Here is a 13,721-nt window from a genome sequence, read left to right on the forward strand (position 1 = left end):
TTCTTTGGTCTAGAATAAACTTGAACCTGAGTCTCCCCTGGCCTAGTCTATATATAATTTCAAGTATTTCAGAAGAAGAATACTGTGGATTGCATCTATGGATCCATGAATCAATTTATAATTTATTCATGGCACTGTCTTATACTATATCCAATTGTTCATTCTATAAAATTGCATTTTCCTGCCATTTTTAAAAGTACTGCTTTGTTTTATATGCAAATTTCTCTAATATGCCTACTTAATATACAAACTTTTAAATATATCCTTTTTTTGCATATACCTTTATGCACATTTTTGTATACAACTTTGTTCTAATATGTGCAGGGTTTGAGTGAGAACTATTTTAAGAGCCATAGTAATGGACTTCATTCTTATATACACATAGGTGCTGTGGGACAGATGGCTTTCACAGCTCTGATTTCATCTAGGCTTGTGCCTCTGTAATTGGAAACACTCATTTAATAGTGGAAACCAAGATCTAGTGACTACTCTGATGAAAGACAAGGCAGCAAAGTCTTCTTTCTCACATAATTTTGGAGAATTCCTTAACTTTCTAGACAAACTTTTTAGGGGAAGAGGGGGTACAGATAAAAAGCATAATTTGCTTTAAGAGATGAGCATCCCTCAGCCACTTTCCAAAGCATTATTCTTGTTCCTAGCTGTTTCACATGTATCCAGCTTTGCTACTTTTCTTTTTGGAACAATATTGATTCTTGAATCAAGATGGCAGGATAATGTCATTGGAAAATACAAGTAAAGCAACATAGATTTGACATGTCTAAGAATCTTTGTAACATTCTCGGATAGAAAATGTTTACACTCTTTTGCAATTTACACCAAGTCACAGATGGTTAAGAGAATGATCTTAACATTTAAATAATAATAATAATAATTTATTAAACTTGTATGCTGCCTGACTCAACAACTCTGAGCAGCTCACAACAAACACAAATTACAATAAAATCAATAAAACGTAAAAGATAAAGATAAAAGATGGCAAGTGCAATGAAGTGAGGGATCTCACTTAAACTAACAAGAGCTGCCAGCTTTGATTTAACAATAAGTTCTGATAAATTTAACCAGGAAGTTCATAGTTCTAGTTTTTCTTCAAAGATATATCAATACATAGAATTGATAAAACCATTCTATGTATTGATATATCAACCCTATTTCTGTTATAATGGAATGAAACGTCTATTTAATTTTTGTTTATAACTATCTGTGCTATGCAAAGCCTTTGATTGAAAGGGATGCATTGAAATATATAGGAGTGTGTACAAACTACTTCTTTCGAAATTGTTAAAACAACTGTTTTATTTGCAAAGCCTCCACAGCTACTTAGGAAGCTGCTTCTGGTTGTCTTTGTGTGCACAAGTCCAGCCACTTTGCTAGAATGAAATTGAATTGAAGGGCCTGTGCATGCACATACATGCAAGCACAGGAGAGAGCAGTTTCTGAAGCAGCTGTGCAATCCCTCTTACAAATGACAGGGATTTTTTAATTATTTGAAAAAAATGTTTCCTTTATCTTAATATGCATTGCAAAGCAACCCTTTTGAAGGTGTGGTATGGACACAGTAGCTGTATTAAAAATATTAGGATACACTAGCCATTTTCTTCATTTCTTTCAAGTCAGAACAGAATCTCAGATTTGCATTCACAAGAGACTGCCTATAAATTATGTTGTTCACAGCAACATAAATGATGTGAAACAATATTGATTTATTGCTCAATGTTCTAAAGGTTCTAAACCCCATAATGATTTTTGTGGCAGCTGTTTGTCAATGAGTAAAGACTACATTTTAAAATATATTTATCAGATGCTGGAATGTTAAGGCAAGATACTTTCATTTTCTAAAACTACTTTGAATACATTATTTTGGTAACCGAAAAATCTATTTGTCGTCAAAGAAATATGATGAGTTCTAATAGCAAGACAGAGTTCTAATAGCAACAGTTTAAAGCAGGCACCATCAAACATGGGCCAGGCGGGTTAGGGAGGGGAGGCACTGTAATGAAAATTAAAGTTTAAAACTATTTTTAAAAATAGCTGAAATTTCATGAGGTTACCAATCAGCATTCTTGCTCAAAATCATTGATGTGAGTTTTCAGGCAAGAAAAGAGCAATGAAATCTAATGACATTTGGCAATCTCATGAGATTTCAGTCATTTTTAAAATATTTATTTAGTTTAGGATTGCATAAATACCATCTGTGAGTAACACATGTCTCACAGGAGCTACACTACAAATCTTTGGTACTGAGTCAACAGAATGGTTATTTTTAGCTTTTTACATCAGAACTGAACAAACCACTGAAGTATGGGACACTTTTAAGTGAACCAAACATGTAAAATTAAATTCAAGTTATACTATCACAAATCTTTTATTATACCATTCTAAATGTATTGTAGTAAAATATATTTCCAATGATTGAAATGTAAACTTGGAGTTATCAATCTCTCTACAGACAAGTAGCAAGACATCACAGAATCTATAGTATAATATATTCTCATGTCAAGCTTCCAGGCAATTGGAAAAAATATAAATTTTTGCTTCCTACAGTGCCTGTGTTCCAAATATCAGCCCCATCCTAAGTAGATTAAATAAGCCAATAGGTACCATGCCATATTTTATATTAAGATTTATAAAGGAAACTCACTTAGATAGTCTGCCTTTGCATCCCCAGCTATAAAGTAACACTGAACTGGATGATGTTACCTGACAAATGAAGAGAATTTTTGAACTCTTGGCCTTAGCAAATTTGGTTTTCTGGTTGGTTTGTTTGTTTTAATGTAAGGAGTCACCAGATGTTAGAAGGCAGTAGGAGACTGTACTTCTGATTCTTTTTTTATTTCCTTTTAACTTACTGATTTCAATTCAGAAAACAAAATAGCCTGTTAAAGAAACACTTTGTATACCTGTACCATGTTTCTTAACACAATACAAACCTCTAAAAACTATTTTGAACTTTGGAGAGAAAATGATAAAGCTATAAAATTGTAAATATTTTTAGGATGTTATTGGGGGATTCCCACTAGAAAATTGTGCAAATTTGTGAAATACAGGACACAGGATAATACATTATAATACAAACATGCTAGAAATGAGGTATTAATTCTGGTTTTCCTATTTCTTCCAATGATCCTTAATGATATTTGTATGAAACTATTCATTTTGTCTGCTTATTCAAAACACAGCCCTATTGTTGCAGAGCAGGTGAAACACTTGCTATGGTACTAGGCTGAAAATAGTCATGAACAGCCCTTGTTTTTTTTTTTTTAATTTGACCTTTAAAAGTCACATATTAGGAAGTGTTCAAGTGGTTAATTTTTTGTCCATCAATGGAAATAGAATTTTTCCCTCAGCTCTTACTTTCCCATATCTATTAGGAAAGAGGGGAAAATACTACTTAAGGCACTACTTAAGGCACTCTGTGCCTGTAATAACTTCCCTAAGCTGATTAAGCACTTTTTGTAAAATGATTACACTGATTTTTGTAACCCAATAAAAGTTCATTTATATTTGTAGGCATTCGCTTAAAGAAACTCTTACACTTGTTTTGAAAATGCATCTTTAGAATTGTGTTTGGCTTTTCCAAGGAGCTAGTGGGGAGAAAAAAAAAATCAATTGAAATAGTACTGCTTGCAAAGCAATCAATTTGCTTCTATTATAAGTTGAAAAGGTATCCTGAAGGGTTGAAGGAGATATCTGCTGTTTCTGTGGTTATTTTTCTGTAGTGTGGAGAACAAGACACATTTTCATTTTTTCTTTAACTTTTTGTGATGGTGCATATAAGTAAAACTTATTAGAATTTTTTCTTGCAATGGCTTTGAGTTGTCAACGACTCCTGGCAACTGCCTGGACTAGTCCCTGCAGTTTCTTAGCAAGGTTTTTCAGAAGTGGCTTCCCATTGCCTGCTGCCTAGGGCTGAGAGAGAGTGACTGGCCCAAGATCACCCAGCTGGCTTTGTGCCTAAGGTAGGACTAGAACTCCAGCCTCCCAGTTTCTAACCTTAACCACTGCATCAAATTCACTTTATTAGAAACACACTTAGCGGTTTATATAAAGACAGCTAATCTGCTTTATTTGTTTTATGCTGCTTTTCAGACGTTCTTTAGTAGCTAACTAAACAACCCTGTGACCCATTGCATCATCCTTTGAAAGAAAAGTAGTGCAGTCTGATGTGACCAGAATGAACACTAACTTTTAGGCTGACCATATATTTTTTTTTACCCCAATGCTGGACAGTCTCATGATCATCTAAGAAGAGTATATATCCTAAATATAAAATTAATTGTAGTTACAAACGGACTTCAATACTAAGTTTCCTTACCTAAACTGAGAAACAGAATGACCATGGGCAGGCAAAAAAGCAGTGAAGTGGGACTTCCAGCTTCCTGCCGGCTTCCCCATTGACTTTGCTTGTGGGAAGCTGGCAGGGAGCATCGGAAATCATGTTACATGACTGTTGGGATGCTGCAGAGGCCACAACATTGCGAATAAAACTGGTGTGAACATTGTGGAAATTTCAATTCCTCAGGAGTAATTGGTCCTGGATTTTTTACACATATTTAAGTTAGTGGATTTCAAAAATCATTGCGGTATAATGCACCATTTAGGCTAACTTGAGGGTACAAACTTGAGGGTAAAAATGGACAAATAGATAAACACAATGAGAGCTTATAGATTCAACTGTACTCCTTTATCCCATTACTTGAATGCAAGCTATAATAAAAGCACAATAGGATCTCTTTTGGGTTAAGTCAACAATTTGACAATTTAAGTTAACAATCCATTCTAAATGCTGATTCTGTGTCTACTTGTCTATCATCACTACCAGTCTTAAGTATTCTTAACTTTAAAAGTTTAAATGTTATACTATTTTTTTTAGTGACTACTAAATCCTAAACCTCATGGCAAAGATGTGTTTTCACAATTAAGGATTTGGATTTTATATCAAGCTCTTTAATGCATTACATCAATTTATTGCTTTTTCATATTACAGAAATAATAACATTCTGGTTTGTGCCAGCAGTTCTAATCAAATCTGTCTAAATGGTAGCGCTGAGCTAAAAATTCTTCTTCCCTCAAGGCTCCATTCATAGGTGGCAAAAGTGGGTGGCATTGCAATGGGAGAGAAATGAGAAATTTATTAACCTTATCAGGATAAATACAACAATACTTTTTAAATTCTTGCTTTTATATGTCATTCAGCTGCCACTAGAGCAGCAGTAATCTTGCTCTTGTGGACTACCATGTTTTCCAAAGGGAAGATGGCTATCTTGTTTCCCCAGTGCTTTCAGGGGTACCTGGGTTGGCATGGAAACTCTCAGCTCAGCACTAATACAAATTCTACACTATCAGAACCACACACACACGTCTCCCGAAAATAAAGAAGAAATGCTTTAAAATTCTGTTGCAAATAAGGTGTATGTGTTTAGTATAGTCATATTATACTTGCTTATAAATTATACTCTTCACATCCATACTTTTGTCTGGTTTTCACTTTGATTTGGGGCTGAAGTCTTTTCATACCTTTGCTTGAAGTAAGTCCGACTGAACTTTATAGTCCATACTTCTAGTTAATATGTATAGGATAGAATGGCTAGTAAGTCTGGGAGTAAACAGAGTTCATGCCTTGCAAGCCTGCATAGAAGGGCATGAAATCCTTTATTCCTCATGGAACTGTCAGTATTTACTTTACTCACCTGCAATTTGCATTATTTTTAAAAAGGGTTCAATTTTTATTTTTGTAATGCGAATTTTAGATGCTGGTCAGACACCCAATGGAAGTATCCCTTAATACGGTATTTGAAATTTGTCCCTTTTGCATTGGCAATCTGTAATACACACATACATACTGTTTTATTATTTATTTATTTTGCACATTTCTACCCTGCTCAATCCAGAGACATTTGGTGGCTATGAGGGCTGAATGAAATGTAATGCCTCCAATGTTATAATCACCAACAGAGGGCAGTGCTGATCCACTAGGAGGTCTGACATATTCTTTAGCATCTGTTCTTTTCCTTCACTTGGTGGAAAGTTATAAGAAATGGTTGTGTTACTGATGTTTGTGAAATGTAAGCCTGTTGGTGGTGTTATTCACATGGATTTCCTTGGACCTGCCACTATTAACTCAGACTGCAAGAAGGAAATTTTGTGCAATGTGACAGTACTAAGCCTTACACTTATGAGCCACCCAAGAGATATTTCAGAAGTTGGAACTCATCATCTTATTCCATCTGCCATATAGTCCCTCAAGTGGGAGGAGGTGGGCAGTGACAAATTCGATAAATACATACAGTCCAGATTTGGCACCATGCAGATTCCACCTTTTCCCCAAATTGAAGCAATAACTTTGTGGGTATCTGTTTGATTCAAATGAAGAGGTGGAAGAGAGTGTCAGGAAGTAGTCGAAGAGACAAAGTATGGAGTTCTTTCATGATGACTCTAAGAAGCTGGTCCATTGTTGACAAAAGTATATAGCAAATGGTGATTATATCAAAAAGTAAGTAAGATAACTCACAAAAAGGATTATTTACCTGTTTCATTTATTTAAATATTACTATTTTAAAGTTATGGAAGTAGAGGCATTACTTTCTTATGTTTCTTTTCCATTATAATCTGTGTTCTATATTATGGTAATGTGGAAGAGTAAACTCAGCACCCAGAGTGAGTAGACATTTTTCCCTCCTGGGGTCCAGAGTTTTGATACTGCCTGAGAAGGAGGGTTAAAACAGCCACACCCTCTCCTTAATTGGAGAGTTTGTTTCATAAAAGGGAACCAAAAGCAAGCATGTGAGTGGGTGTGTCAAGAAAGGAGTTAAGCCAGGAAGGAAGCAGAGATGTGGGAAAGAGAAACTTCCAGCCCAAAGATAAGCAGGCAGCAGCAGTCTTCAGACAGTGAAAGAAAACTACAATTCTTGGAGCTGCAAGAATGGCTGAGAGGAAGTGCTGAGAGATGGGGGAGGAAAAGAGCCCAACCACAGTCTGCAGACCAAACCAGCCTGCAAACCAAAGCAAGACCAGCGTGTGCAGCAGCCCAGGTGCAGAGTTTCACAAACCAGCTCCAGCAACAGAAGATGAGTGTGGAGTCCTTGGTGCTCTCTGAGCTTGGTTGTTTGCTTGCAGACATTTCATTACCCAACTAGGTAACATCAGTGCTAGTGAGTGTGGGGGTTGTGCCCTGCTTATATACCATAGCTTGCCTTGCCAGTGTTGGTGGGGGTGTGGTTTTCTCATTAGTAGTTCCTTGATTAGGGTATTGTTTTCTGCTTTTTGTCTGCTTGATTGATTTGATTTGAATTGCAGTTTTTTGTTGCCCTACTATGTTTTTATCAAATCAAAGGAAAATTCAAGAATTCAAATTTCTTTTTTTTAAGTTTATTTTTCAGTGTATTTGCACCACTACATCTAAAACCAGAAAAAAAGGTTGTATTGAAATTAAATCACAAGTAATAGGTCATATATTAAATTGCATTTAATAAGACTGTAGTGGACTATTTCCCATTTCATATCAGGATATTTAATAAAATGTGCAAACATAAAGTGTCATAAAATATAAAGTATATTATACCAATATATCTTTGCTTAGTTATACATATTATAGGTTGTAGAAATTCTTGATCTGTTTGAAAAGAATGCCTACTATATGTGGTATAATGTAATATTGCTGCTAAGAGAATTTTTTTAGATAGTGTTTTCTAACACAACCTTTTGCAAAAGTTCTTGATGTTTTAACCTTGTAAGTCCTTTAAAGATTTGTAAAGATTGCTTTAAAGGAAACAGAAGGAGTGATCTAAATTAAATGCTAATGAATTATTTTTTCCAAAATGTATTAACTTTTCTATTTAACTTTGATTACAAGACAAGGGGAGAAATCAAGCAATTAGAAACTAGTGCAGTATTAACAAATTCTGTGAGCGCTGCTTCACCAATGCTAATTCTATTAGGTCTCTAGGTGACTTTCATATAACTTTGCTTCAGTTTGTTACATACTGTCCTGGTGTTACCTGAATTCTGATGGGATTGTATGATTGTATTACATGCACAGTGTATGGGGATTAAACAGGAAGAACTAGAGGTCTTAATCCAGAAAGGTGAATAAGATTTAGTAGGCATTAGATGAAGCCTGGTGGGATGAAATTAATGAGTGGAATGCAACAATTGAAAGGTATAATTTATTTTAAAGAAGTCCAGATGGAGGGGGTGGAAAGAAGACTAGGATTATATGTGAATGAATGCATACAGTAAATGTATTGAGATCCAGGAATTTGAGCATTAGTGTCCTGTTGACAACATTTAGGTAAGAATAAATGGAACAAGAAATAACTATGATTTATCGTGAGAGTGTTATAGAGTGCCAAACCTGGGAAAAGATGTCATAATACTCTCCTGGACCAGATTTCAACCTGCCAGGAAAGAGAGACATAGTAATATGTCTGCATCTAACCAGAAATCTGTTGGAAAACCAATTTGGCTAAGGCTACGATGTCTTGTAGAATGTTTCGTTTTCTAGAAGGTTGAGGAAGAGTGACAGAATGGTTTTACTGCATCTGGTCCTCCCAGTATAGAAGAACTGGTTGAAAAGTTAAAGCAATGAGAACTTTGAGAGGAAGTGACCATGTCACCTTGGCATTCAAGATATATAGAAAGAGAAATTATGGCATAGTTACACATCTAAACTTTTTTATGACCTTTTTTGTGGCAGTTTTTAAGCGAATCACTGCAGTCATTAAGCGAACCACATGGTTCCCCATTGAGTTTGCTTGCCAGAAGCCAGCTGGGAAGGTTGAAAATGGTGATCATGTGACCACTGGATGCTGTGAAGGTCATAAATGCAAACCGGCTGCCAAGCGCCCAAATCATGATCACGTGACTGTGGGGACCCTGCAACAGTTGTAAGTGCGAAGACCATAAGTCATTTTTTCCAGCACCTACGTAAGTCTGAACGGTCACTAAATGAATTTGCTAAACCATCACTAAACAAATTCAACAACCTTAGAAAAGATCTACATGAGATTATATGAACAGAAATCCTTAGGTCAAAGGGAATGCAGTACAGCTGGGAACTCTTTAAAAATGAGTTAAAGGTAGTCCTCGCTTAATGCATTAAGCGAGGATTACCTGTATCTCATTTTTAAAGAGTTAAGCAAGGACTACCTGTACTGCAAGCGTAATAAAAAACTATTCCAGTGATAAAAAATGGGGTGGGGCCAGCTTATTCATTGGGTCATTGTAGATGTATAAGGAGCTTTCAACTGACTTAAAAGTTAAAACGGACATGTATAGGAAATGGAAGATCTGTGGAAAACAAGAAGCTTACCAACAAATACCTTATACCTGCAGAAAAAAAGTTAGAAACAGTAACATGGAAAAGTTGCTTAAGTTCACAAGAGAAGCTAAAGGCAACTAAAAGGGGTGTGGGGTTTTGGCTATTTTGTAATGAAATGAAGAAAAATGAAGGGGTAGGACTGTTGCAAGGAGAAGATAGTAGGATAGTGACAGGGAGAGGGCAAAGTTCTTAATTTCCTACTTTTTCAGTCTTCTCCACAAGGGGAACTGTGTTCCAATGGACCTAAGCAGAACAATTGACAGAGGAGGGAGTGGCAATCCAGACTAGGTAAACACGTTAGGGAGTAGTTGGCGAACGTGAAAGAGTTTAAGTGCCCAGGATCATACCAATTACAACCAAGAGTCTTAGAGAAGTTTGCAGATGTCCCTGAGGAATCATAGAGGATGGGCATAGTTCCAGAAGATTGAAAAAGGAAAAATGTTCCTATCTTTTAAAAAAGGTGGAAAAGAGAGCCTGGGTAACTACAGGAATAGTCATACTGGAGGAAACTCTAGAACAGATTATTAAGTAGTTGGCTTGTGAACATTTAGAAAATAATGTTGTAATTGGCAATAGCCAGCATGGGCTTATAGAGAATAAAACACACCAAATCAGCCTGATCTTCTTTTATGGTAGAAAAGGTTTCATTGAGTATAGGAATGCAGTAGATAAAGTGTATGTTGACTTCAGCAAGTATCTTGATAAAGTCTCCCACACTACACCATAATGTGATGAAGATGGAAAAAGCAAATAGTCTGGACTCTATCAGCAAAGTATAGTGTCCAGATCAAGATAAGTCGTTGTTCCTTTTGCATTTGTCAGACTCCACCTAAACTATTGTATCTAGTTCTGAATACTCATTTTAGGAAGGACATTGACAAATGAACATGACCACAGGATGGCGACCAAGATGATAAAGGGCCCGGAGGGAAAAACATATGAGGCGTTGGGTATATTTAGCCTGGAGGAGAAAAGACTGGGGAGATACAATAGTTGTCTTCAAGTTGCCTTCTCCATGGCTGCCCTGGCCTTTGGAAGAGCCTCCAAAGAGAATTGGAGAGCCCCCACCCTTTTAACCTTCCAGAGGACTGTGAAGACCTAGCTCTTCATCCAGGGCTAGGATGGAAGTGAGCCTAGCAAATGCAAAGTCCATGGGATGTTGCAGCACAGTGGTGGGAAGTATGTTTGGGGTTTTTTGGGGGGGTGTGTGTTATGTTTATTTTTGTTTTTATGGAGTATTGCTGTGAGCTGCCTAGGATTATCATGTATAAGATAGGTTGCTGTATACATTTTCTACATAATAAAATGAAATAAATCGAGTTGGATTTATATGACTATGGTTAAGGATGCTCCTTGACCACTGGCATACAAACAGACTAGATAGTCATCTTTTGGAGATACTCTTGTAGCAGGGTCCTACTAGACAGAGTTGGATTAGATAATCTCTCCAAGTTCCCTTCCAACACTTGCATTTTATTATTCTGTGTTTCTAATTTCAGTTCACAATGGGTGAAGAAATCATGGGTGGTGGAATCCCCATAGGGCACAGGTAGGGAATCAGTGGCTTTCAGATGTTGCTGAATTGCAGCTCCCAACATCCTTGCTTGCTCAAACTACTGAGAATTGTGATTTAACATTCAGAGGGCCAGAGGCTCTTCATTCCTGCTTTGTAGAATAACAAATCACATTCCAATTCCCTGGAGGAATGAATAGATTTGTCCATATAATTTTCATTCCATTATAATTCTAAAGTACGCTTCTCTGAGTTCGAGTTTGGTGAAGACCTTTCCTTTCGATAGGTGTGCTAACATGTCCTTCATTAAGGGGAGAGGGTACTGGTTGTTTTTTGAGATGGCATTTATTCCGCGGTAATTGGTACAAAGTCTGAGAGAGCCATCCTTCTTTGCCCATAAAAGTACTGGGGCAGCTAAGGGGGAGTTAGCTGGCTCAATGAAACTTCTCTCCAAGTTCTTGTCTATGAACTCCCTGAGAACCTTTTTCTCAGTTTCTGTCATAGCATACATTGTTGGTTTGGGCAGTTTAGCCTTTGGGTCAATTTCAATGGCACAATCAGTTTTCCTGTGAGGAGGCAGTTGGTCACATTCCTTTTCATCAAAGACATCAAGGAACTCAGAATACTCAGGTGGAATGTCTAATTGGGCATCAGGTTTTTCCATCGGAATTTGGTTGAGGAGTATCCCAGCCACATTCCGTCTGTTTCGTGGTACAGTTGAAAGGTGGCTGGCACCATCGTTAAACAATAAGGCACCAGACTCCCAGTCTATTTGTGGTTTTCTACTCTTTAGCCATGGGAGTCCCAGGATGATGGAGTAATTGGCGATAGGGGCAACAATGAATTGCAAAGTCTTTTTATGCCCCACCCAACCTCATGGCCACTGTCTCAGTTTGGAATTCAACGCGACACCCGTGGGCAATGGAACCGTCCATCTGGGTAAAAATAATTGGTTGCTTAAGTCTCTTAGTTTTGAGGCTTAGTGTGTCAATTAAGGCAGGGTGTATTAAACATTTCATGGACCCCGAATCTAACATTGCCGTCAAATTGGCTTTGTGTTGGGTTCTTAAGTTTTTTAGCTCTACTTTGACCAACAAGGTGGAGCAGTCATCACTCACCAAAGGGTCTTCTTTGTCAGCTTCCTCTGAAGTAGAGATGTTGCACCCAGAAATCTCCACCTGCTCACAGGTGCGATCTAGAACAGGTGAAAGTCATTTCCTGCCAGCTCCTCCTCCTGATTGGAGTCTTCGCTCGACTCCATCAGGGACTTCACATCTGGATCTTTGCATGCTAGCACTGTCGCAGCAGTCGCCTTGCGCCAGGTCAGTGGGATCTTGGCTTAGTTCCTCCTTTAGGTGCGTCAGACTCCCTGCAGGGACATTCTGCTGCTCGGTGGGTGTCTTTTCCACAGTTGAGACAACCACCTCTCTTCCAGATGCAGTCCTTTGGTTCCTCTTTGTCACGGAATAGCTTTTGCGAGGTGAGGGGAAACTGCCCTGGTGCTCTGGTATTCTTCCCTGTTGCTTGCGCTCGGAGTTGCCTGCTGAATTGGTACTGAGTATTCTCGATCTCCCCTGCTAGGCAAATCCATTCTTTTAAGGTAGGGGGGTCTCCTCAGCAGAGCGCCCATCTCAGGATCTCCGGCTGCAAGGCCCCCTTGAAATAGTTGATCTTGGTGGTCTCTGACCAGTCCATAACTTTCCCGGCAAGGGCTTTGAACTCCATGGCATACTCTGCCACCGTTCTCCCCCTCTGCCTAAGTTGCTGGATGCCCGCTTTCGCTTTCATCTTGTCAAGTGGGTCTTCGAACTGCTCTCTCAGTGCCCTCATGAAGTCTCACAGGCTGTTCAGCTCCGGGGCCATGGCATTGTGCAGTTGCACAAACCATTCTGCTGCAGTTCCCCAAAGCCTGGCGCCTACCTGGCTCACTTTCTTGTCCTCAGTGGGAAAGCAAGACCCATATTCCTTCATGTAAATGGACATGTTGGTCAGGAAGAATGCCAACTGTCATGGATCGCCATTGAATTTAACTTGTATCTCTTTCGGGGTCACTGCCGGCGTCTCATTGCTGGGTGCAGCTCTCCCCCACTTGCCTTGGCTCTCTTGGTGGCCTCCACTCCTCTGGCCGCCTCACTGGGGACTTGAAGTCCTGGGTTGGAGTTAGGGTGTGTTGCCTGCCCCACAAGTCCAGCGATGCCACTCTGGATAGCTGGGTCAAAATCTCTGCCAAGGGGTAAGCCATGGTCTCAAGGGGTTTCGACACTTGTTGCAGCACCACTTCCATAGCTGACATCCTCGCTTCCAAACCCCACATTTCTTGTGGAGTCCCGTTGTGGTCTGAGATAGTCCTGTGGGACCCTGGGCTCCACACCCTTACCTGTGCCTCCACAGGTGGAGGGGCCATTCCTTCCTCTTCCCTGGCACTGGATTGTGAAGATCCCATCTGTGATTCTTCTATAATCACACTTGGCATCTGAGGCTCTCTCACGAAATTGAGGGAGAGAAGAGCACTTTCCAACTCTGTAGTGTTGAGCCGGGGTTCCACCTCACACTCACTGTCCCTGCTCCCGGAGCTCTCCTCCAACTCAGCCTTTTCCTCTTCCACCTTGGCGTACAGCACAGTCTTCTCCAATGATGGTAGAGGCAATGGCTGCTGGGCTTGGGATTTTCCATGTTTAGGCATGATTAGTTGGCTCTCAGCTGAGGTACTTTCTCAGGAAGAGTTTTCGAACAAAACGGATGCACAGCTTAATGTCAGCACCTAGTCATTCGAGCATTCACACAATCACAGTCAGGAGGCTGGGATTCCTTGAACTGTTTTAATGAAGCAAAATGAATGGTACAGAAGTAAAGCTGCAAATGGGGAGTTCC

The 13,721-nt window shown here is 38.9% G+C and overlaps 1 protein-coding gene across 1 annotated transcript in view; it reads left to right on the forward strand.

Moving 5' to 3' along the window:
* Nucleotides 1-13,721, forward strand: part of ATRNL1 (attractin like 1) — a 609,453-nt gene that overhangs the window by 209,626 nt on the left and 386,106 nt on the right. The window lies entirely within an intron of this gene.

This window comes from Candoia aspera, chromosome 6, assembly GCF_035149785.1.
Source record: "Candoia aspera isolate rCanAsp1 chromosome 6, rCanAsp1.hap2, whole genome shotgun sequence".
Taxonomy (NCBI): domain Eukaryota; kingdom Metazoa; phylum Chordata; class Lepidosauria; order Squamata; family Boidae; genus Candoia; species Candoia aspera.